Raw genomic sequence first — 22,484 nt, forward strand, 5'->3', positions numbered from 1 at the left:
TCCTAAGATGACATCCGCACGAGACATATTCATCACTTGGAAGTCAAGAACCATAGTGTGTTCTTGCACAAACACAGGCACTTGCCGTACTAGAGTATCCCACACATCGTGATCATCCCCCTGAATGGTGGACACCACATAACGATGAGAACTCTTTGTCTCCGGCAACTTTAATTTCTTAACTAATGCATAGTTCAAGAAATTGTGCGTGGCACCATCATCAATGAGAATACGTACTCGATGACCATAAATGGAGCCATGCATACGGACCAAATCATGTGGTCCAACTGTCTCTTGCCACATAGATGCAGTGAGAAACGTCTATGGTGTGAAACCATGCATAAGAGGCCATTAAATGTAAATCCAGATGCATGGGATTAAGTGCCATGATTTGAGTCATTATATGATGCCTAAGTACATATGTTCATATTGTAAATGAGGTTCAATAAGACAACCTTAGGCTGAGCCAGGTCTCGAAACCTCTGTACATAAGTATGGTGTGAATCATGGAGTTTTTATGCTTATGGTAGACCTTGTAGTAGGGAACACTCCTCTCAACATGTATGGGAAATGTGAGAGCATGTATGATGCAAGGATTGGTTTTGAAAGAATGCCTTTTCATGATATCGTGTCTTGGAATGCCATGATTTCTGTTCTTACTCGGAATGAGCAGAACAGGGAGGCCTTTTTTCGCAGCCAAAATGATGGGCTCTCTCTTCACCCGAGCTCTGATTATGGTTGTGGGCTACGTCTATCCAGCATACAAATGCTTCAAATGCGTGGAGATGAACAGGCCTGATGTGGAGCAACTCCGGTTTTGGTGTCAATATTGGATGATTATGGCAATTGTCACTGTCCTGGAGAGACTGGGGGATGCCTTTGTATCATGGCTACCTTTGTATAGTGAGGCCAAACTTGCGTTTATTGTTTATCTGTGGTATCCAAAGACAATGGGAACTACTTATGTTTATTCAATGTTTTTGAGACCTTTGGTGGTCACCCATGAGGGGGACATTGACCGCAACTTGAATGACCTGACAACAAGAATAGGTGATCTGGTATCTCATTATTGGCAGAGGGGTTCAGTATATGCCCAGTCTCGGATCATGGAATTTCTTCAATATGTGGCATCACAGGCGCCTTCTTCAAGACCTGAACAAGGCTCGGATGTCTCTCAAATTCAGCCGCCCCTTGGCTTCCAACAGCCACCATTAGGCCACCAATCACCATCACCAGTAACAAACTACACATCTGCGCCTGTACTGCCAATGGAAAACCACTCTCGGGGCGACCCAACAGTTGGTGCTGGCTATCGTTACCAAGCTCAGCCACCCTACCTTAGACAGGAACAAGAAGCACCTTATGAAACGATGAACGTGGAGGAGTCCCAGCCAGTGTCTCAGGCAGTTAGGGTGCTTCCGGATTCAACAAACAGCTACATGACAAGGAGGCAAAGGTCTCACGGGCAGCAGCGCAGACGCAAGGTGGCGGCTTGCGTGGCATGCGAAGGAGTTTTTTTTTTTAAAAGGAAATTTATGAATATTAAGCAAGAAATAAGGAGGCGCAGTGTATTTCAAACTGGGAAAATTCGAAATTTTAGCTGCAAAAGGCGAAGGAGCCCGATTCTCTTGCGGGAAAGAAATGGGAAAAAACCAGAAACGCAGAAAGGAGGGGGAAAAATATGCAGAAACGAGGGGAGGAGAGAACCAGAGCTGAATCTAACCAGAAACTCAGAAATTGTGAGGAGCGCTACTGTTTAGGGCATCCTCGGGTTCGAATTAAAGAGAAAATAAAGCTCTATCCAACGTCATGTTCTTCAAAATTCTCACAGTATACAAGTGAAATGAAATCAGAACCTTTGTGAATGCTGAAATTGGCGCATACTGAAGCGAAGCAGAATATGGGGAAAAAGAAATTCATGAGTTCGCTTCTTTTTTTTAACTCTCAGATAAGTATTTTGTTTTTTTTTTGTTACTTACGATTTCAAAAATCGTATAGTCTTGGAATAAAAAAATATTTCCCCTTAAAGGTTTTTTTTTGGGAACAAGAAGGCTTTTGAAAGTTTATATGGTTTTGGAGAACCTTGGAATAGAAAAGCACTGGATTTCGGATTGTTAGACATGGAGTTTTTTAAAATCACATGAATATGTTGTACATATGCCATGTGTCATCTTTTGCCTTGTGAGTTGTTGGAATCTGAAAGCAGGTTTTCATGAGATCAAGAGACATCTTGAAATGATGGAGTTGGCAATATAAGATTTAAGTGATGTGAATGGTCACATGTATATGGAAATCTTTTGTAGATTGTGTTATGCCTACATGTGATATGTTTGAGGCACTTGGAAAAAGAGTCAGGAGATCTATGCTTGGAACTGGTCATGCTCGTGATACACAATTTATGTGCAATCATCAAGCTGAATTTGGGGAATGATTGAAGTGAATTGGCACATGTATATGTCATCAAAAATGGAGATGTCTTATGCTCCTTGAAGAGTTATGTGTTTGTGTTTTCTTGCTGGGATTTGAAGCTACTCTCACAGCCAGAAGTCTCGCACTTTCCCAGCAATACCGCTCACGTCACGACAACGTGCATTCAAGGCCTATTTGTAAAATCCCTTATCTGTAAATTTTCGACCAATAAAATATACCCTTTTTATGTATGAATCTTGTAAATTTTTTCCAAAACCAATTTAAATACTCCCTTATGTAACTTAATTTTTGTAAAATTTTGAAATATAAAATTCCCTTCCATTGAACTCACGTGATAGGGTTACATATGATGAGTGACCCCCCCAAGTTTAAAGGCGTGATTGTTGCATTCAAGTAATAATCTTTCTCCTCATGATTCAAACCAAAGTAATGTGTTCTAATTGCTTTCAACTTTCTGACACCTATGCTTGCCAAACAATTTAGAACACAACACATAGTAGTGCATGCCTCCTTTAACTGAGCTTGATATGTCATGAATTGCATTCTTCTCCTATCGTACCTTGTGAATCTTTTGTCAATGTGTATCATTCCATTTTTTCTTGTGTTCCTTGGAGGAGTAGATTCACTTTGTTCAGCTATAGAAAGCGAAGGTGCATATGGCACCGAAGAGATCATATGAGGCAATTGTGCATCCATATTTTGCGAGGTAGTAGAATGAACTCTAGGCAGGAACTCATACCTTTCAAACTCTTGCAAGGCTTCTTTAGTTGAGTCTCAGTGCTCAAGACTTTGGCTCATATGAGGACACTGAAAGATTTGTTTCGTCAACAACAACTTCAAAAGAGGAGACAGAGCCATTCTGGGATGTATGAGGAGATTGATGGTTCACGGGACTGGTACTTCTTGTATTTTGAGTAGACTTTGAGGAACTGGGAGCATAGCTTGACACTGAAATAGGCATCTCAAACTGCGTGCACAATCACAAATCGAAATGGGCCTAAAAAGAAGCCCGGCATTGTATTTAGACAAATGTCATTTAGGTTTATTTAATCCAGACCCAAATAAAACCCTAATCCAAGAACCAAGACTAAAAATGGGGCCCCAAACAAATTAAAATGATGGCCAAGATGTATTTCAATTCAATTTTTTTGCAAATACATACTCAATTTTATGTAGGTTTATTTTTGGAATTTTTTAAATCATGGACTTCAAAAAATAATTTGGTTTTATCTGATAATCACACTATATAAACACAGTCTTAACCCTAATCTTCACTTTGCACTATTCACAAGTTGCTTGCTCTCTCTACTGCCTTTAACATCCCAGCTCGTACCATCCAAAATGAAGGAAACCCTCAGCAAGTGAGTGGAATAATTAGATTCTTTTTTGATACTCTTGAATTTTTTTATCAAATTCGCTTCGAAGAAGTTTTGGTTTTCCATACGGTCAGAATCCACCTGACCTTCAGAAGGGAAGTAGAGCAGCTCTGCAAGGTTTACATGAAAATCCGATCGGGGATTGTATTAGCCTGCAGTCACTGGGGAGGTTGCATGCAATTCCGATCCCGGGGATCGGAATTGCTAGTGATTCACTAGATGTTGCAAGAAAATCCGATCCCCGGGATCGGATTTGCATGCAAACCTTGCACAGCTGCTCTGCTCCGTTCTGAAGGTCATATCACTCAATGTGTTTCGATCCTCGGGATCGAAATAGCCTTCAACTGTTGATGATGCTTCTCAAAACTCAGGGGGCCTCCCATTGAATTTCGATCCCAGGGATTGAAGTTGCTACCCAAGATCTATATCTCGATCCCCAGGATCGAAAAGGCCTACAACTTTGTTAAACACATGAACCTCCCATAGCATTTCGATCCTTGGGATCGAATAAGCTACCATAGATGCCCTTTTTAGTGAAAATTTAAGAGAAAATCTGCAGGTTTTTGGAACTTTTGGCCAGTGTTTTAATGGATTTAGCCGCCAAATCAGTTGTTTTCTTTTGCTTCTTTGACTCTTTTTTGAAGTAAAATGTCATTTTTCTATGAAAATTCATGTTTTTCCAGTATTATATCTTCTTTTTCAATTCTTGTGTTCATTGCTTTATTCTTATAGGATATATATACAGTGTTTGTGTTACAGGCCAGTGAAACTTAAATTAAAGCCTCTCAAAACTGGAAAAGATGACTAATATCCTTTGCTATCTTCCCGTGAACCAACACCAGCCAGACCTGCCAAGAAGCCTCGAATAGCAAGGACCTCACCACCTGCTCAAAGAAGTCTTTTTTATAGTGGCCAGCAAAGGTCTCTGATGAGCATAAAGCCAAAGAGTCAGCAAACAGTGACTGTTGCAAAAATGATCCCTATTGGAGCTGCCCAAGATATATCTGCCAATCACAACTACCCTCTCAACAGGTGGTATCTAGAGTACAAATATATTGAAGGCTTGTTTCTCTTTATTGCCGGGGGTGCTATCCTCACCGACGAAGAGAAAACTTACAAATGTTGTGGCATGATAAAGTCACTGACATACAATGAGGATCATCCCAACGAAGTTGTGAATTTTATTGTGTCCAAGGATAAATCAAGTGTGAAGGAGATTTCTGTCTCAAAAATAAATTGTGATTTTGAAAGGATTTTTCCTATTGATCTGAGAGAGAAGACTACAGAGAAGACTACCACCACAAATATATAGAGGAAGAAGGGCTCAGCAGAGAAGATTGGCATCACAGAGACACAGAGGAAGAAGTCCTCGACATCTTCGAGCAAGAAGAGGACAACAGACTCCTCACCTACCCCAAAGACTTTAGAGAAGATACAAAAGCAGACAAGGGCAAAAGAGAGATTCATAAGAGAGCTTAGAAGATGAAGATATGGAAACTGGGGTGCCAGGGATGCAGTTATCTTCTGGTATAGTTTCCTCAAACCAGAATGTATTCAGACAGAACATAAGGTGCAGAGAGGGTGCAAAAAGCTGGTGGATATGAGAACTTTCTTGATCCAGACTAGAAAGATTCATAGGCCACATGTTGATCCAAAAACAGGAAGGAGACCTTTGGAGGTCAGGCTACCGCATCATCTTCATGTCTCACATTTCAAGGCAAAGATGAATAGTAACCCTTTTGCAAATGTGGTGCCATCTTTGGTCATGGTGGATCCGGATCAGTGTCCTGAAAAGGGCAGCTTTGAAAAGAGCAAGCTAAATACATATGATTATTTTGTTATCCGTGGGTGTCATAGTGCATAAGCTCGGAGACAACATTGCACTAATTACCCTGATTCTCATCACTTCAAATCTGCTGAGAGTAAAATTTATGTTGGTCTTACTAAAGAAGAGTCCAACCTTTTGGCCTGGGATCATAATAATGATAATAATTATCGGTAGGTCATGACATTCATACAAAGGATCTGTTTCTCTCATAACGAATACCTCGATTTTATGAGAAGCAATGACAAAGTATCCCTTCAATTCAAGATTCATTGCTCTCAAGAGACAGGATTAGTTTTTGATGAGACCAAAAGTTCAGATTCTATGCGAAGATATGATCAGTTTTTTCAGCTTGCATTCAAATCAGGTCCAGTCTGAGATCTTCAGGATGAAATTTCTGATATGTGGGAGAAAGGAGAGGTGAAGGGGAAGAAACAAATAAAGTTCAAGTTTGATCCAAAATTATTCTGAAAGGGAAAAGTAAAAGAACAAATGTTACAGTTAAGGTGCTTTCAGATGAGATGAAGATCAATGTATGGAGATCCATGCAGGGGATCAAAGATAAAAAGGTCATCTTATCTGCATTGGCTCAGGTCAAGGATCGAGAGCTTTCTCTTTACGAGATGTCTTTATATTTTGAAGAGTAAGCTTCTATTTGAATTTTTAAATCATGTATTATAATTTCTATTTGTAGCCTTACATATGTTTGATTTAATATTTTCTTATCATTGCAGCCATAAGACTTATGTCAAAATGTAAGAACAAATGATGGTCTAGCTGAATGTTCAATCCTGGGAGCAAGTTACATCAGATTATCCAATTTCTAGTGCCTTCGATTCTTTAAAACCTTTTTTTTTAACATTCAAAAAATAGTAAGTACACCTTTTAAATAATTTTTATTATTATTGTTGTATGAAGCATCATACATATAAATGATTTAGGTTACATAGCATTGATTTTGTTTTGTTGATAATGCGGAAAACCAGAGCAAAATTAATTTTTATAAATTTTGGAAATTAAAAATATCCTTATGTTGAACTCACGTGATAGGGTTACATATATGATGAGTCACCCCCATGAGACAAAAATATAATTAAAATCTATGTTTTCTTAAATAGATGGGTTAAAATTTTACCTCAATTTCAAAATTTAGTTCAAATTTGGCATTATTTTGAGGGAATCTTTAAAGTGGGTAACCTACAACAGTTCTCACTTAGTACACAATGGTGTTAAGGCCTACACCATGAGATTTCAATTCATTTCTTTTCTTCATAGTATTTTTTATGTTTTGATATTATGTTAATACTTGTTTGTAGGAAGTAGGCATCGTAAGGCATCATGAAGAAATCGGAATAGATATGCAGCTATTGCAATGGGTTGCATTGATTTATAGTTAATGTACTGTAACAAACTAAAGGAGACAAATAAAAGAAAAAAATAGAGGATACCAATGAAGGAATTCTTCCCAATAGCCAAATATTTGTCGAAGATAGAAATAACTTTGATCATGTACTCTTACAAAAGGAAGAACACAAATACAAGGCAACAACGTGTTAAAGAGACTTAGGGGTACCAACTTGTGTACAAAGTGCATTTAAAAGGTCCCATATATAATCCTTTTTTCCTATTTTATATACCCCTGCTGTAAATTTTTGGATTAATAATTATATCCCTTCTATACATGCAAAATTTGGAAAGCTTGTATTTCTTTCCCTGCTTCTATACATTTCTATGAGGATGCTTCGATGAGAATCCGCGTTGTGCAACCACATAAAACAATGTATTCTATATGTCACGAGCATGCACCCTTTACATGCACACTCTAGTGCGCCCAATCGAATGTATTTCCAACTTCACATATGTAAAATCCCCTATATCTCATGTATTTGATCCTCCATTTTTTGTGAGACCATATCAATAGACTGGAGTGCTCTTGAGGCTAGGTTGCTTAGAGACCATATCAATAGACTAGAGTGCTCTCGAGGCTATATCGCTTAGAGACCACCTTCTTCAACAGCTTGATTCTCTCACGAGCATTCTGCTAGGGAATCACAAACAATTTCAATCTAGCGGTGTACTTCTGAGGCTAGATGTCTTAGAGATCGTAGGTGGTAGCAAGCTAAGGGTGTTCACCTTTTGTTCACTGCCCAAACTTTTTAGAGGGGAAAAACATGCCATTTTGCACACAAATCTGCAAATCTGACCTAGTTCCCTAAGGATTAAGTTCTTGACATCTTCAAAAACAACATCACCCTTGCTTTTATGCACACAATTATATGGTCCGATAAAAAATCTGATATATACAACAAAAATTTTCCCATGGCATACCGTAGGGTCACAGGGGCAGTCACACTTTTTAACAAACATACATTATCAAATTGAAACCACAATATCTTAGGAAATTGACATCAAATGGTAGTCAAACTCAATAAGAAGTCACCTCACATAGTGTGAAACTCAACCTGATTTTTTGCCAATTTTTTGGAATGCTTTATGTAATTAATATAGGGTATTTATGTTTATTAAAAAGCTAAAAAAAGTACTTTCTGATACACCATGGCATTTTTTGAGTAATTTGAATAACTTTCTAGATCGGTCTTGATAAGAGTTCGTGGACACATCAGGGTGTGTGGTGAAAGCTTCAAATATTCAATTTAATAGTTAGATTTTGTGGGATGTAAGTTTAAAATTTACCTAAAAGTTGTTAGAGTATTAAACAGAATAAGAAAGAAATCTAGTAATTTGTACACACACCAAACATTCCCAAAATTAAATATATCTTAGTACTTTACATGATGAATCTAAGGAAAAAATTGTGGTGACAAATGAGTAAGGTAAGGGTCAATTTTGGCCTCATCAAGTGAAATGACCATATAGGGAAAATGGAACACCCTAGCTAAATACCAAGGCTAAATAGGCTTGGTATTAGGCTTGAAAAGGTAGGTTTGGAGCACCACCAAGCCTATTGGTGGGTGGGGGCATGTTGCCCATGTTCATTGAACACCTAATCAATATTGTCACATGTGCATGCCAAGTGAGCCTTTTTGACCACTGGGATTGAAAACTACATCAGGAGACCAAAGTGCTCATGAGGATAGAGTTTTAAGACAATATACATTATGTTAATTCATTCTCATGAGAATCCTACTAGGGGAGTTGTAGACCATCAAGATATTGGAATGCTCCTCAGGCTAGTTTGCTTAGAGACTATGCAATAGGTGGCTGGATTCTTAGATACATTTTGCCAGGGGTATCACAGACCATGTCAAGAGACTAGAGTGCTCCTGAGGCTAGATTCCTTAGAGACTGCACATTAGATGACTTGATTCTCGTAGCATTATTCCAATGGAGTCGCATATCATGGCAAGAGATCGGAGTGCTACTACTCGGCTAGATTGCTTAGAGGCTACACATTAGAATACTTGATTCTTGTGAGCATTCTTCCACTACAAGACAATGCTGCTATACACGCGTTTCATACACGCGATAAATTACGAGCGTGTGTATGGTCGCGCATGTATTTGAATAGAATCGGGCGCGTGTATTTTGGCATTTAAATTCGCGTGTATATTTGCATTTATCAGTGCGTGTATAAGCGCGTTTATATACACGCAATAATACACGCATCAATACACGCTGCCATACACGCATTAATACACGCTTGGTAAAGAAAAACTGAATTCCTTTACAAAATTAAGAACTATTTTCTTTAAACCATCTCATAGTACATTACAGTATATATCATTACACAATCCCACTACATGCATTTACAACAATGAAATATATTCAAAAATAAATCATGCATATGAGATGATAATTAAAAGACAACACATACAATAGAAATGTCATCAATTTAGAACGATACAGTGACGGATTGGTTAGGGTTCGATCTCATCTTCAATAAGATCCATCCTTGCCAAACGATCAACATCAATATCCATTTGATCAATTTGTAAGGCTACGATTAAATTTATTCCACTATCGATATTCTGTACTCCATTGATAATGGTATCGATGTCCTGATCATCCTCATCAACATCACCATCATCCTCAATGGTAGGGTCATTCTCATGATCATGAGAAATGGCACGCTCATCCTCATTATCATGATCATCTCTTATTTCTTGATCATCGATCACAACATCTTCATTGGCATGTTCGACATCATCTTCACTGCGGCTTGTTACATCCTCCATATGCTCCATATCAGTGAATGTATTATACATCACTTTGGAACGTGGTGCAATAGGGATGACGTACCACCATTTAATGTCATACACCATTGGTAGATAGATAACCTACTCAAATACACATACTACAGTAATTAATTAGCATATCAAAAGTCAAGGGGTACGCGAGCTTAGATATATATGTACATGAAACACATTAGTAAAAAAATGCATACCTGCTCACATTGTTGTGGCAATACGAGCCTATCTTTCTTTGTTTGCCAAAACTTTGTAGAGTCAATAGTTACATAGCCACTTGCATGGCGTTTTATCGTTGCATCAGGCCCTTTTTCCACCACGTTCATTTGCCATTTGACATCCAAAACATACACAAAGAAGCGACGAAAGTCAAGCCTAAATATGTCTTGGATTGTGCCACAATAATCATCCATTTCTCCATTAGCTCCCTCAAAGCTACTAATGACACCGCAATCTTGTGTATTCCTCTTTTCATCAATTCTTTGTGTTCGAAAATGCTTGCCTTCACACCATATAGCATTGAACATAGTGCACTGGACCAAAATAGAAGCAATATTTGTGTAAGCAATGTGAATAAATATTAAAAGCAAATCACTTACAACTAATGCAAAACATTAGTTCTATGTACCTTTAACATGCATCCTCGTGCATACTCCCATTCTTCCGCCGTGATATGCAGCCCCTCGTCGCTCTCTGCTCTCTCCATTTCCTCATGCAACCAATCAACATGGATATCATTCGGAAGTGTTGCTAGATGCTTAGGGTACGCCTTACGAGAGCCATGTTGCCTCCGAAAGAGAGCTCTTTCTGCTTGCCTTTTTGTCTTTGCATCCTCATATCTTGTAACCCATCTGCTCATCACATCACTATTAAGGATGCAAGTGAAATTGAGATCATCAATCAATGTTCTGTCAATTACTTTACTCTGTCCTTTTCCTTGAGGCACAATAGAGGTCATCCTCAAGTCCTCTTCATTGCTCCATAGTTGTGGCAAAGAGCTGTCCACCTGACCAAGAAATTCTGAAATATATACAAGAGACTCTTGTATCAACCAACCCTCGGCCATGCTTCCTTCAAGCCTTGCACTTTGCCTCACAAAGTCTTTTAAGGTCTTCATGAAGCGCTCTAGGAAGAACATCCAACGTGCATGCACAGTACCACATAAAGCGATTTCGTCCACTAAATGCACAATGAGATGTAGTTGACTTGTGAGAATGGTTCGCGGAAAAGTCTCCTCTACCAAACAAACCACCTCCACTGCCATAACACGTGCATCATCCAACGTGGCTGGATCAATTGCTTTGGAACTAACATATCTGAAAAATAAATAAATAGTACGTTATACCTCATGCACGTTCATTTTGCAAGGTATAATGAAGAGTGATCTGACATGGGTTTTACATACCTCACAAGCTCGCCCATCTTATAAATACATTTTTTCAAACTCTTATTTGCACAATGGTCGATGCTAGTAGGTAGTATGAACTGCGCACATAAGAGCACATGTATGTATGGTTTATGGCATTACAAAATTTAATTTCAACGTACAAGACTTGGAAAACACTTACTTGAAGCATCTTGTGCCAATCGTGGGACTTCAACCCATATAGTTGCTCAACGCCTCTTTTCTTAGTGGTTGTAAAGGCTCCCTTCAATGATCTCATGCATCCAGTGGGAGTACGCAAAGTGGTGATGGCCTGCTTTACCTGCTTCTCCTCTTTCTTTGATATAATCCATGGTGCAGGCGGAAGACGAACGTGCCCACCCACCTCTCGTGGCCAAGCTTGACGCATACGTCCTGCGACCCGCAAGTCCTCACGTACGCTAACATTGTCTCATTTACCAATAATATGTTCCCAAATACCAGATCCCACATTCTTGAAGATGTGCATGGGATCAAGAAGATGGTTGATCTTAAGATGGGTCCAATATGGTAGCCGAAAAAAAATGGAGTACCTACACAAGGGATTGCTCTATGTGACCTTTAATCCAATTAGAGACTACACAAAACAAGATTGAAAAAATATTACTATACCCGTTCATGCCATCTGGAGGAAGAATATTTGTAGACTCCCAAATACGCTTCCAATCTTTTGCACGAAGTGTTTGTGGAGGAATGTTACTCTTACTAGCAACATATTTAGAATGATCTGAGGGGAGAAATCGATGATGATTATCGAATATGGTCTTACACAAACCGTCAGCATACTCATGTACTAACGAAGGGCCACAAACAGGACATGCATGTTTACCCGATGTTTTCAAACCTGTTAAAATATAAATAAAAGTTAGAATAATAAAGTTAATATTTATAATTAATATATATAGCCAATAGTATTAGAGTAGGGAGATAATTAGAATTCTTACCAGAACAATTGATGTATCCTGGAAAGTCATGCATTGTCCACATCAACACTGCTTTTAAGTCGAAGTGTCGAGAGGAGGGAGGCCTACTAATATCCACCACCGCAACACCTCTCCATAGTTCCTCCAACTCATCAATCAACGGTTCAAGATAAACATCCATATGCTTGACTTTATGTTTCCCTGGAATAAGAAGGGATAACATAAGATGTCCCTTCTTGATCGCCATTGATGGTGGAAGGTTGTAATTCACCAACACAACTGGCCACACGCTGTATGCGGTGCTTTTGAAACCAAATGGATTCACTCCATCCATACTTAGGCCAAGTCTCAAGTTTGTGGGCTCTGTTTTAAAGCTGGGCCACTCATCTTTAATATGCTTCCAAGCAGGAGTGTCTGCGGGAATTCTCCACATGCCATCATCCGATCGATGTGAGGAATGCCATGACATGAGCTCTGCTATGGATTTGCACTTGAACATGTGTTTGATGCGAGGAATTATAGGAAAGTGTCGCAAGACTTTACGAGGTACATCAAAACTCTTCATATCTGTTCTATACCTTGCTTCACCACAAGTGGGATAATGTCGAGCCTCCTTATGCGTCCCACGAAAGAGAATATAATCATTGACGCATGCATGTATGCGATCATAATCCAATCCTCCAAGAGATGTCACATAGCGCCTCGCTATGTCTCTTGAGGTGGGTAGTCTATTTCCCTTTGGAAGCATGTTTGATAATAGCCTGCATCCAATATCATCAATTATAATTAGTCTTAAATCCTAAACCTTAAACCACTAATTCAAATTTGTAAGTTAGAATGCTTACTTCAAGACTTGCATTGCTCCATCCATAAACTGTTTGTATATTGAGTAGTTCAAGTGAAGCACGTAAAATAGAGAATGTGCACCCTTCAAAAACCGGTGTCGATGAAGCCTTGTAAAGATGCTCTTGTTCCATATCATCGTCGTCCATACCTTTGGGATCATCCTTAAAAAGATTCTGCACCATATCATCAAACACTTCCTCTTCCACAACTTCGTGGGGTGCAGGGCTATTGTCATCCCTTTCCCACTCATCTCTGACAATAGATCCCGAAGCTCCAGCATCATCTCGTCGACGCTTTGCGTGCTCTCGTCACGCGTAGGGCACCATGTTAGGGTGTGGTACTGCATCCTGCTTCAATTAGAGTTTATATATTACAACTCTATTAATTTAATTTGGATACCATGAGTCATTTGAATACCATCAATTTACATCTACTCACCTCTAAACCTGTTTGATTCCATTCTCCATACATGGAGATGTGATTCAAGGTAATTCGACGTGCTCGTACAATGCATCCTTGACATCGATTACACATACATTTGATCCGTTGTCCCAACCACACATCGCAATTACGATGATGCATTGTCTCATCTTCCCCAGAACTGCTTGAGGAGGTTGATGACATCCTATGTACAAACCAGAAAACACAAAATCATAATATGTTTTTAATGAAAGTATAAAAATCGCGTGTATTAACACGGCTATTTCCTAAAAATTGCGTGTATTAACGCGGCTATTTCCTAAAAATCGCGTGTATTAACGCGGGTAATTCGTTAAAACGCGTGTATAAACGCAGCTAAATTATCATACACGCGTTTATAAACGTGACGATCTGTTTAAACTAAAAATAGCCCGCCTTCCCCAAATAAAGATTTTGAACTAACAATACTGTTCTTTTTCGTTTTCGCCTCTTCCAACATAAACGAAACCTAAGTGCAAGGAGGGAGAAGAGAAGGAGCACACACGGGAGGAAGCCGACCAAGAAAGAAGACTCACTTTTTCAGAGGTGAGTCAGTTTGTCCTTTGCCTTGTCTCCTTCCTCAGATTTGTTTATGCTATTTTCTCTTTGCTTTTTGGGTTTGTCTTCGTCCTTTTGCTTCTGTGCACACGATTTTGGGTGAACGATTCTGACAGGGGCGACAGTGGGCCTTTTATAAGGACACATTGTTGGAGGTCGGTCCCTTTCAAAAAAATTTTTGCGTAGGTCGCGTGTAGAAACGCGTGTATCCCGTCTACACAGACTGTTCACGCGGATATACACGCGTTTCTGGACGGGTGTATACACGCGTTTTTTGACGAGTGTATACACGCGTTTCTGGACGGGTGTATACACGAGACTGCGTTTCCTGTTTCTATGGTTTACAGGCTGATAGTAGGTGACTTGAATGATGATATTTGTGTGAGTCAAGAGACAGCCCATGATGTACATGAGGATTATTTTTGCAGATTCTTTATGGATATTCCAGGTTCTTCATCCGATCCATTTGCGTACAGCAATTGGCTGATGGAGATGCTAAATCATTTTGGGCGCCATCCTGGTCCAGTTGAGCTTACAGAGTACATGTATGCCCATCCCCCTCCTTCCATGCCTGGTGTCTATACCCCTACCGCGAGTATCCAGGGCACTCCAGTGCCGTCTATGCCTACGAGTCCGACGAGACGGCATGCAGCTTCTCCTCTTCCACGTCCACCGAGGAGACATACCTCATCCCAGACACACTCACGCACACCCTCAGAGCCACCATCACGTGCTCCCTCAGAGCCACCGTCACGTCAGGGCTCACAGCCACCGTCACGTAGACAATCCCCCAGCCGTGACTCCACCCGCAGTAGTAGGAAGAGTGGGAGTGGAGAATGCGGCGGGTGCTTTGGTGGGGGAGGTGGGGGAGGTAGTAGGGCACGCGGTGAGAGAGGAGATAGAGGGAGAAGAGTTAGAGGAGACACTTCGGAAGAGGAGGAGATGAGAGAGGTGGAGGGAGTGATCTGCTATGACGTGACGGATAGGGGCGGGATAGTGATGGATGCGAGGGGGAGGGAGGTAATGGAGTACATGCGTGGGGTAGTATCAAACTTGTATAGAAATTGTTTTATTAAATTTAAAGATCAAAATAGCCGATTAGTTGGGGAGGTGATAGAGGCTGTACATAGTCGGTACCCCAATCCCCCACATGCTACATTCTCGGATGTATGGGAAAGAACGCGAATAAGGGAGATCTTAAGTAATAAAAGATCTCACCTTAAAAAACTCGCGTATGATGATGGGCTAAATGTAGCTGCAGGTGGCTATCCTGCCGAGAAACCTGCCACTGCGCACAAACGCGAGTGGAAGGAGGCAAAGAAACGAGCAAAGGGTGGCGTGAAGAGCAGGCAGCATGTGGAGGCACGACGGATCCAGATGGAGACCATTGGATCTTCACATTTTGGATCTGGCGGCGTCAAGTCATGGAAGGCAAAGTTCGTAAGTATCTTACCACTTTATTTGATTATTTACTTAATTCATTGATTCTATGATTGTTTTAATCTTACAAATTGTGTTGATTATGATACAGCGGGTTACGGGGAGGAAGCCCACAACCCACGATACTGCGTATGCTCGCCGGCATAGCAGACGTGACACGTGGGCCATCTTCAGAGCCGAGGGACGTATTACGGACGCGCAGTTTGAGATGGCCATGAGACCATACGGTCGACAGGTACTTGAAAACTCTAAACGAATGATTTTGGTTTATTGAATTACATATATATATACTTATATACTATATATTACTTGAACAGGCACAAGCTGGTGATGATCCAACCACCGCCACTGTAGAGGGTGGACGTGAGCACTACTCATCGGACATTCCGATCGATGTGAGCTCATCTGAGCATGGAGGGAGCACCGAGTCATCATCTGGGTCTCAGTAGTACTCAGACTTATAGTATCACATTCCATATTGAGGATGTGGTTGTATATATTTTTTTGTAAACTGAAGCCATGGGCTACTTCGAGATATGGACTCCCTTGTATATATGTGTGAAATTTTGATAGTAATATTGAATCGTGAATCGATAGTATTACATTCATGTCTGTCTTGAATTGTGTATTGACAATGTATGCATTCATGTCGTTCTTGTCTTAATCTTCCTCGTGGATATGTTCTTCGTGGATGGTCTAATGCACCAAAAAAAAAAATTTCCAGAGAGTGTTATTGGGTGCTGGAATGCTGGAACAGCATTCAGGCACCAAATAGCACTCTGGATTTTTTTTTTTGCTCTTTGTTCGCGTGTATAAACGCGTCAGAACTGCTAAAAGTCGCGTGTATATACACGAAAAATCTGTAAAACACGTGTGTATAAACGCGTCAAATCTCAGAAATACGCGTGTATAAGCGCATCTAAAGTAACAAAACGCGTGTATAGACGCTTGTATCAACGCGTCTAAATGCATCTGAACTGACAGAACGCGTGTATACGCTCGTGTATGAGCACGTCTGAGCATTCCTATACACGCGCTTTTACACGCATGTCGCTGGCCGCGATTATACACGTGCTGATACACGGGCCCGCTACTTTTTTCACAAGTCGTTTTTAGCGGCTAGGAGCGGAGGTATGAGCCCGATCCCTTGTAGTGTTCCATGGGAATTGCAAGCTTCTGAGATGAGGCTTCTTAGATACTACACATTAGATGACTTGATTCTCATGAGCTTTGTGCTCGAGGAATTGTAAACCATTGTGTGGACAAAAATCGAGACCGATGACGTGTATATACTGTGCAGAATACCAAGAGCTTCAGGAATATGCAATCAGTTTTGGTCAATTCTGAGTCTCGGTTGAGATAAAATTAAATGTGTAAGAAAGAGAATGTAGAGAGAGAAAATAAAAACTTTTCTGCACAAGTTTTGTAAAGTTTTGTGAGTTTTTAAAGTTACCCTGTGACATGGTTGGTGGGTTGTGAGTGGGAGTGTGTGTGTCAGTAGGATCTTAATTTAGAGTGGGTGGCAACCATGCAGGCCACCATGTGGCATTTTTAGACACATGCAGGGTCAGGAATGAACCAAGTGGCAGGATGGAAGCTGCAAGAAGCCTCCAAGAATGCATGCCTATTTTTTGAGCCTGGGAGAGCTCATTTGCACAGGCCCTAGTTGAAAGGAACCAAGGAAGAGCTGGTGGATGTAGAGGTGACTGCTTGTTGGGAGCTTGCTGTTGAGCCTAGAGAGCAAGATTCGAGCCAGAGAAGCTGAATTTGCTGAGAAAAGGCTGAGGACAGTAGGAACAGAGTAGGAGGAGCATTTCCATCACGAAGACTTGCTATTTTTTGGTATTTCCTAGTACTAGGAGGCAGGAGAGAAGTGGGTGAGCTATTTTTTGGCAGAATCCGGGGAAGAATTGTGGAAAAAGGTAAGCGTGCTGTTTTCTGTGCTATATCTGTGCCAGGAGAGGCCAGAAAGAGGAGCGGCTTGTTTTTGTTGAGTTTTGGAGCCCGAGGAAGAGGCCAGAAGCTGGGCGAGCTGTTTTTGGGTTGGTTCAGGGGATGGAATTGAGCCTGAGTACTGTTTTTTGACGTTATTCGAAGGCTGAAACTGTATTTTTGGTCCTGGGGGCTTGTGGAATGATATCCAATGGAAATACTTGCTGAAAAACAGAAAATTCAAATCTGTTTTGAGTATTTCAGCCTGTAGACACTCATGAGAATGAGATTTGCAAGGTTTTTGGGCCTATATATGGAAAGAAAAAGTACTGTTTTGATTCATGTACTTGGCTGCAAATAAAATCAGCAAAGGAAGGTGATCCTGAAGGCATAATGTGCATGGTTTGCAGATGTTCACAGTGTTTGAAGTGAACCCGTGCATTCAAGAGATCATATTCGATGGAAGCATAGAGTTTGAAGTGATATATAATGACGCTACGGAGGACTTATGGAGGCTGATTATTCAGGTCCGAGATGCTAAAGTGGAACTACAATGTTTTCCAGATGAAGAATGGCCAAAAGAAGTCTTCAACATTGATTTGATCCCTGAGCACTGGTTCTACTAAAGAAAGGACTTGATACATGCAGTTTGCTAAGAAAGAGAACACATAATCATAGACTAAAAGACTCTTGATTGTAGCACAAAAACTTTTGAGAAGAGACTATACTCTGGGGTTGTTTGTATTGTCTGGATTGGGTGTGCACAAAGATAGTTATCCGGATCTTCTGGATTTGTAAATTTGAAGAAGCTTCCTGAAGCAGTCCATTTCATCAAATGTATCTATATTTAGAGTTTGATCCGGATGTAGAAGACTTGGTGTTTGATGAGTCTTTGTTTGAAATTGTGCTTTCTGTAACGCAAGGTGGCTATTGGTCTGTCATATTGTATATAGATGAGAGTCAATGGCCTGACTGCGAATGGGTGTTTGAAGATGACATGTCTGATGGTGTTATGGATGCTCAACTATTGAAAGATGAGGACTTGGAATAAATAAGAGTTGGTGTACATTTCTGGGTGTGTTGTGCTTGTGTGTGGAAGTGTGGCACCTTATAAAGGCATATATAGCTATACCGCATCCATGTCATCACTTTTTGATGCCTCCGCGGAGGAAGAAATTTCTTCAGTTTGTGAAAAGAACAAGTGTTACTCTTGAAGAGAAGACTGGGAATATGGCTCAGGACTTTCCAGAGTATTGGGGATCACAGGAGAGTGCAACCAGGTTTCTGGAGAAGATGGAATTTACAACCTTGATGAAAGACAGGGCAGCCCCAAAAATCTTATTTCAGATTTTGAGTTATTGCATGCAGGGAGATGCAAAAGCATGGTTGCAGACTGAGGTGACTATTTTCAGGACTGCCCATCCGTCACAACAGAATCCGGAGTATGCGGTGGTAAGGGATGCTTTTCTTACAAGATTTGCATAGGCAAGGAGTCCAAATGAGTTATGGAAGGATCTGTGTAAGGTGAAGCAAGAGGAAGATCAGGATGTGGATCAGTACCTGATGCAGTTTGGTAGGTTGTGGAGTTTGTGGTGTGAGTCTCTTATTCTTGAAGTGCCTCCGCAAATGATCAAAAGAGACCGCTTTGTTACAGGATTGAAGCCTACAATCCGATTAAAGGTGGAATTGAAGAATGTGGATAGATTTGATGAGGCGGTAAGGGTCACTAGAGAGAAGGAATGGAAGGTAAAGAGATTACGCCGATTGGGAATGCATGAAGAGCCTCCAAAAATGGTGAATAGTCCTGAGACAATCAAAGCATATGCAGAAAAAGAGACTATGTTTGTTCCTATGCAAGATAAATATCTGAAGGATGATTTGAATGAGGCAGTAGAGTTGATGAAGTCACTAAGTTTGAATTGGATGGAAGCAAGTGGAAGGGGAAGAAGCCGGGGTGCTCCAAATAATAGAAGAGATACTTTTCCAGCAGGTGAAGGAAATATGGGAGGATCATGAAGAGGACGGAGCTATTATTCAAGCAATGTCAAATGCTGGAATTGCAGGGAGTGGGGACATATCAGCCCTCAATGTGATAGACCGGCTAGGGTGGGTGGTGAAATTTATCCTGTGATGCAAAGAACTAATGATAGATTAAGAGATCATAGTATTGAGGTAAAAGATCCAAGTCAGCCCTCTACCAGTGGAGTTAAACAAGAAGATAAAGGAAAGGGACTGGCTCTTAGCTTGATAGGAGTGGAGACTATTCCAGAGATCATGCCTGTGGCCAAGAGGACAAGAAGTGCAATGGCAGAAGCTGAACCGTCATCTGAGAAAGGAAAACGTGTTCAATTTGACATCAGCCCTCAACCAGAGAAGAAGAAAAGGAAGCCGAGAAGACGCTAAAACTTCATATTTGCGTATCGGTCAAGGTCAGGAAGAATACACCCTGATGGATGATTTAAAAGGAAGGATAGCCAATATAACCTTCGCCCAATTGCTTGGATTGTGTTTGAAGCTCAAGAGAGAGTGGAAGAGGTTGGCAAATCCGAGGAAAGCAAATGAGCAGGAGCCCACGTAATGTGAGATGGAATTAATGTCTGTGGAAGACCTTCCTGATATCTATCCGTCGGTTGATGCTTGGTGTGGAGGTGTGAGTGTTGGAGAAGCATATGTGGATGGCGGTGCACAAATCAGCGTAATGACTCAGTCATGCATGGAGAGATTGGGGTTAAAGCTGAATGCTAAAATTCAGATTTTAGACTCCGATTGGCGAATCATGCAAAAGTGAAATGTCTGGGTATATGTACGGGAGTGCCCTTGACTGCTTTTGGTGTGATTTGCAGCATAAAATGCCATATTATACCAGCTGGTTTGGGAGCTTATCCGTTGATTTTAGGCAAGCCTTGGCTCAGACAGGTGGGTGCCATCCAAAATTGGAGGAAGGGTACTATAACCATGCATAATAAGAAACGAAGAGCCATGAAATTCAATATGAGTAGCAAGATGGAAATGGAGAGCGAGCTTGAAGAAACAAGTGTTGATGAATACACGGATAGTGAAACTGAAGAAGAAAGTTCTACTTCTGATGATGAAGGTCAAGTATCATTTCTAGTAAAAGAAGAAGATGAGTATATAATGCAAGCTGAAGAGATGTCAAAGGAGGACGAAGAGAGTAGACTTGAAGATCTGGACAGTGTCTGATGTAGCCTCCGCCTCCCACTGTAGAGAAAGAGAAGCTATTGCAGGGTATGTTGAATCCCAGTTTGCAGCCAGTGGAAAAAGAAGAATATATGAAGGTAATACATAAATTTCCAGATTTGTTCATCATTCATTACCTCATATGAAGAGATCCTAGGATTCAAATGTGAACCAATGCCTATAGTATTGAAAGAGGGTGTGCTTTATCCAGTAGATCACGCACGGTATGTTGAATCCCAGTTTGCACCCAATGGAAAAAGAAGAATATATGAAGGTAATATATAAATTTCTAGATTTATTCATCATCATTACCTCATATGAAGAGATCCTAGGATTCAAATGTGAACCAATGCCTATAGTATTGAAAGAGGGTGTGCTTTATCCAGTAGATCACTCAGATTGGGCAAGCCCAGTGGTCATTACTCCAAAGCATACATGTGGGTGGAGAGTATGTATTGATTATAAGCCTCTAAATGCTGCAACAAAAAGCAATCACTATCCTCTGCCGTTCATTGATGACATTTTGGCCAGGGTGGCTGGATAGGAGAGGTATAGTGTATGCGATGGCTTCTCTGGGTATTTTCAGATTTCAATTGCTGAGAAAGACCAAGCTAAAACCACTATCATTACACCGTGGGGTTGCTATTGTTATCGAGTAGTGCCATTTGGTTTGAAAAATGCGCCCTCATCGTATCAGGAGAACACTGATAGAGTGTTTGCACCCCTTACAGATGATTTTGTGAGAGCTTTTTTGGATGATATATGTGTATATAGTTCTCAAAAGGAGCATGGCGATAAATTGGAGCAAGTATTTCATAAAATGGATGATGCAGGTGGACAGTTGAATCCTAAAAAGTGTCATTTAGGATGTTCAAAAGTGAAGCTGTTGTGTCATATGATATCTCAAAATGGAATTGAACCTGATCCAGAGAAAATAAAAGCTCTTATCTTATTATCTGCACCATCAACATCGAGGCAGCTCTACAGACTTTTGTCCAGAAGGTAAAGTATATGGCGAGATTTATTCATTTAGTATCTCAATTGCTTTATCCTCTTCAACAGGCCATGAAGAAAGAACCGTTGCAATGGAATGAAGAATGCGAGGAAGTGTTTGAGAAAGTGAAGGAGGTATTGGGAGGTATTTCCAGTGTAAGAGCCCCAGACTTCTCCCAGGTCTTTTATGTGAATCCATCTTTTGGTCCGGATGTGGTTGGAGCAATTTTGATGCAGAGAGGAGATGAGTCCATATACATGAAGCCCGTATATTATGCAAGTAGAGTGAAGACGGAAGCAGAAAGGAAATATATAGAGGCTGAATTGGTTTTCTCAAGTCTGGTATATGCCTGCAGGAGGTTCAAATCATATCTCCTGACCAGGCCATTTGTGGTTTTGACAAACTATACTCTTCTCCCTCAATTGGTGAATGGTACCACACTTTCAAAAGGTATGATGCGATGGTTGGTGGAGCTTCAAGAATATGATTTCTCATTCTTAATTTAAGATACTTGCATGGCAACTCTGGCAGATCTTCTGACATGTAAAGAAGGTCCGATCCTGGTGAAGGAAGTGGATCTGAAAGTGGAGAAAGAGGAGCAAGTTATCATTCCTGGAGCTCATGTCTTGTTCTTTGATGGCTCGTATAGAGGAGTATACATCAAGCCACTGAGGGTTATATAATCCAAGATTTAGAAGGCGGACTGATTCTAAAAGATGGAGTATGTCTGGAAGCCGAAAGTAATAATGAGGCTGAATACGCAACGTTGTTTAAGGGGCTGCAGGAGGCTGCTCTAAAACAGAAGGGAGATTCCCTGTTAGTAGTGCAGCAGGTCTTGGGTAGTTGGCGGGCAAAGAATCCTAGATTAAAGG

At 40.6% G+C, this 22,484-nt stretch overlaps 1 pseudogene; it reads left to right on the forward strand.

The window, feature by feature from the left end:
• The first annotated feature begins 684 nt into the window (after positions 1 to 684).
• LOC147625862 (HVA22-like protein j pseudogene) lies at positions 685 to 1,760 on the forward strand (annotated as a pseudogene).
• The last annotated feature ends 20,724 nt before the right edge of the window (positions 1,761 to 22,484 follow it).

This window comes from Cibotium barometz, chromosome 23 (assembly GCF_041138505.1).
Source record: "Cibotium barometz isolate CiBa-2024 chromosome 23, ASM4113850v1, whole genome shotgun sequence".
Taxonomy (NCBI): Eukaryota; Viridiplantae; Streptophyta; class Polypodiopsida; order Cyatheales; family Cibotiaceae; genus Cibotium; species Cibotium barometz.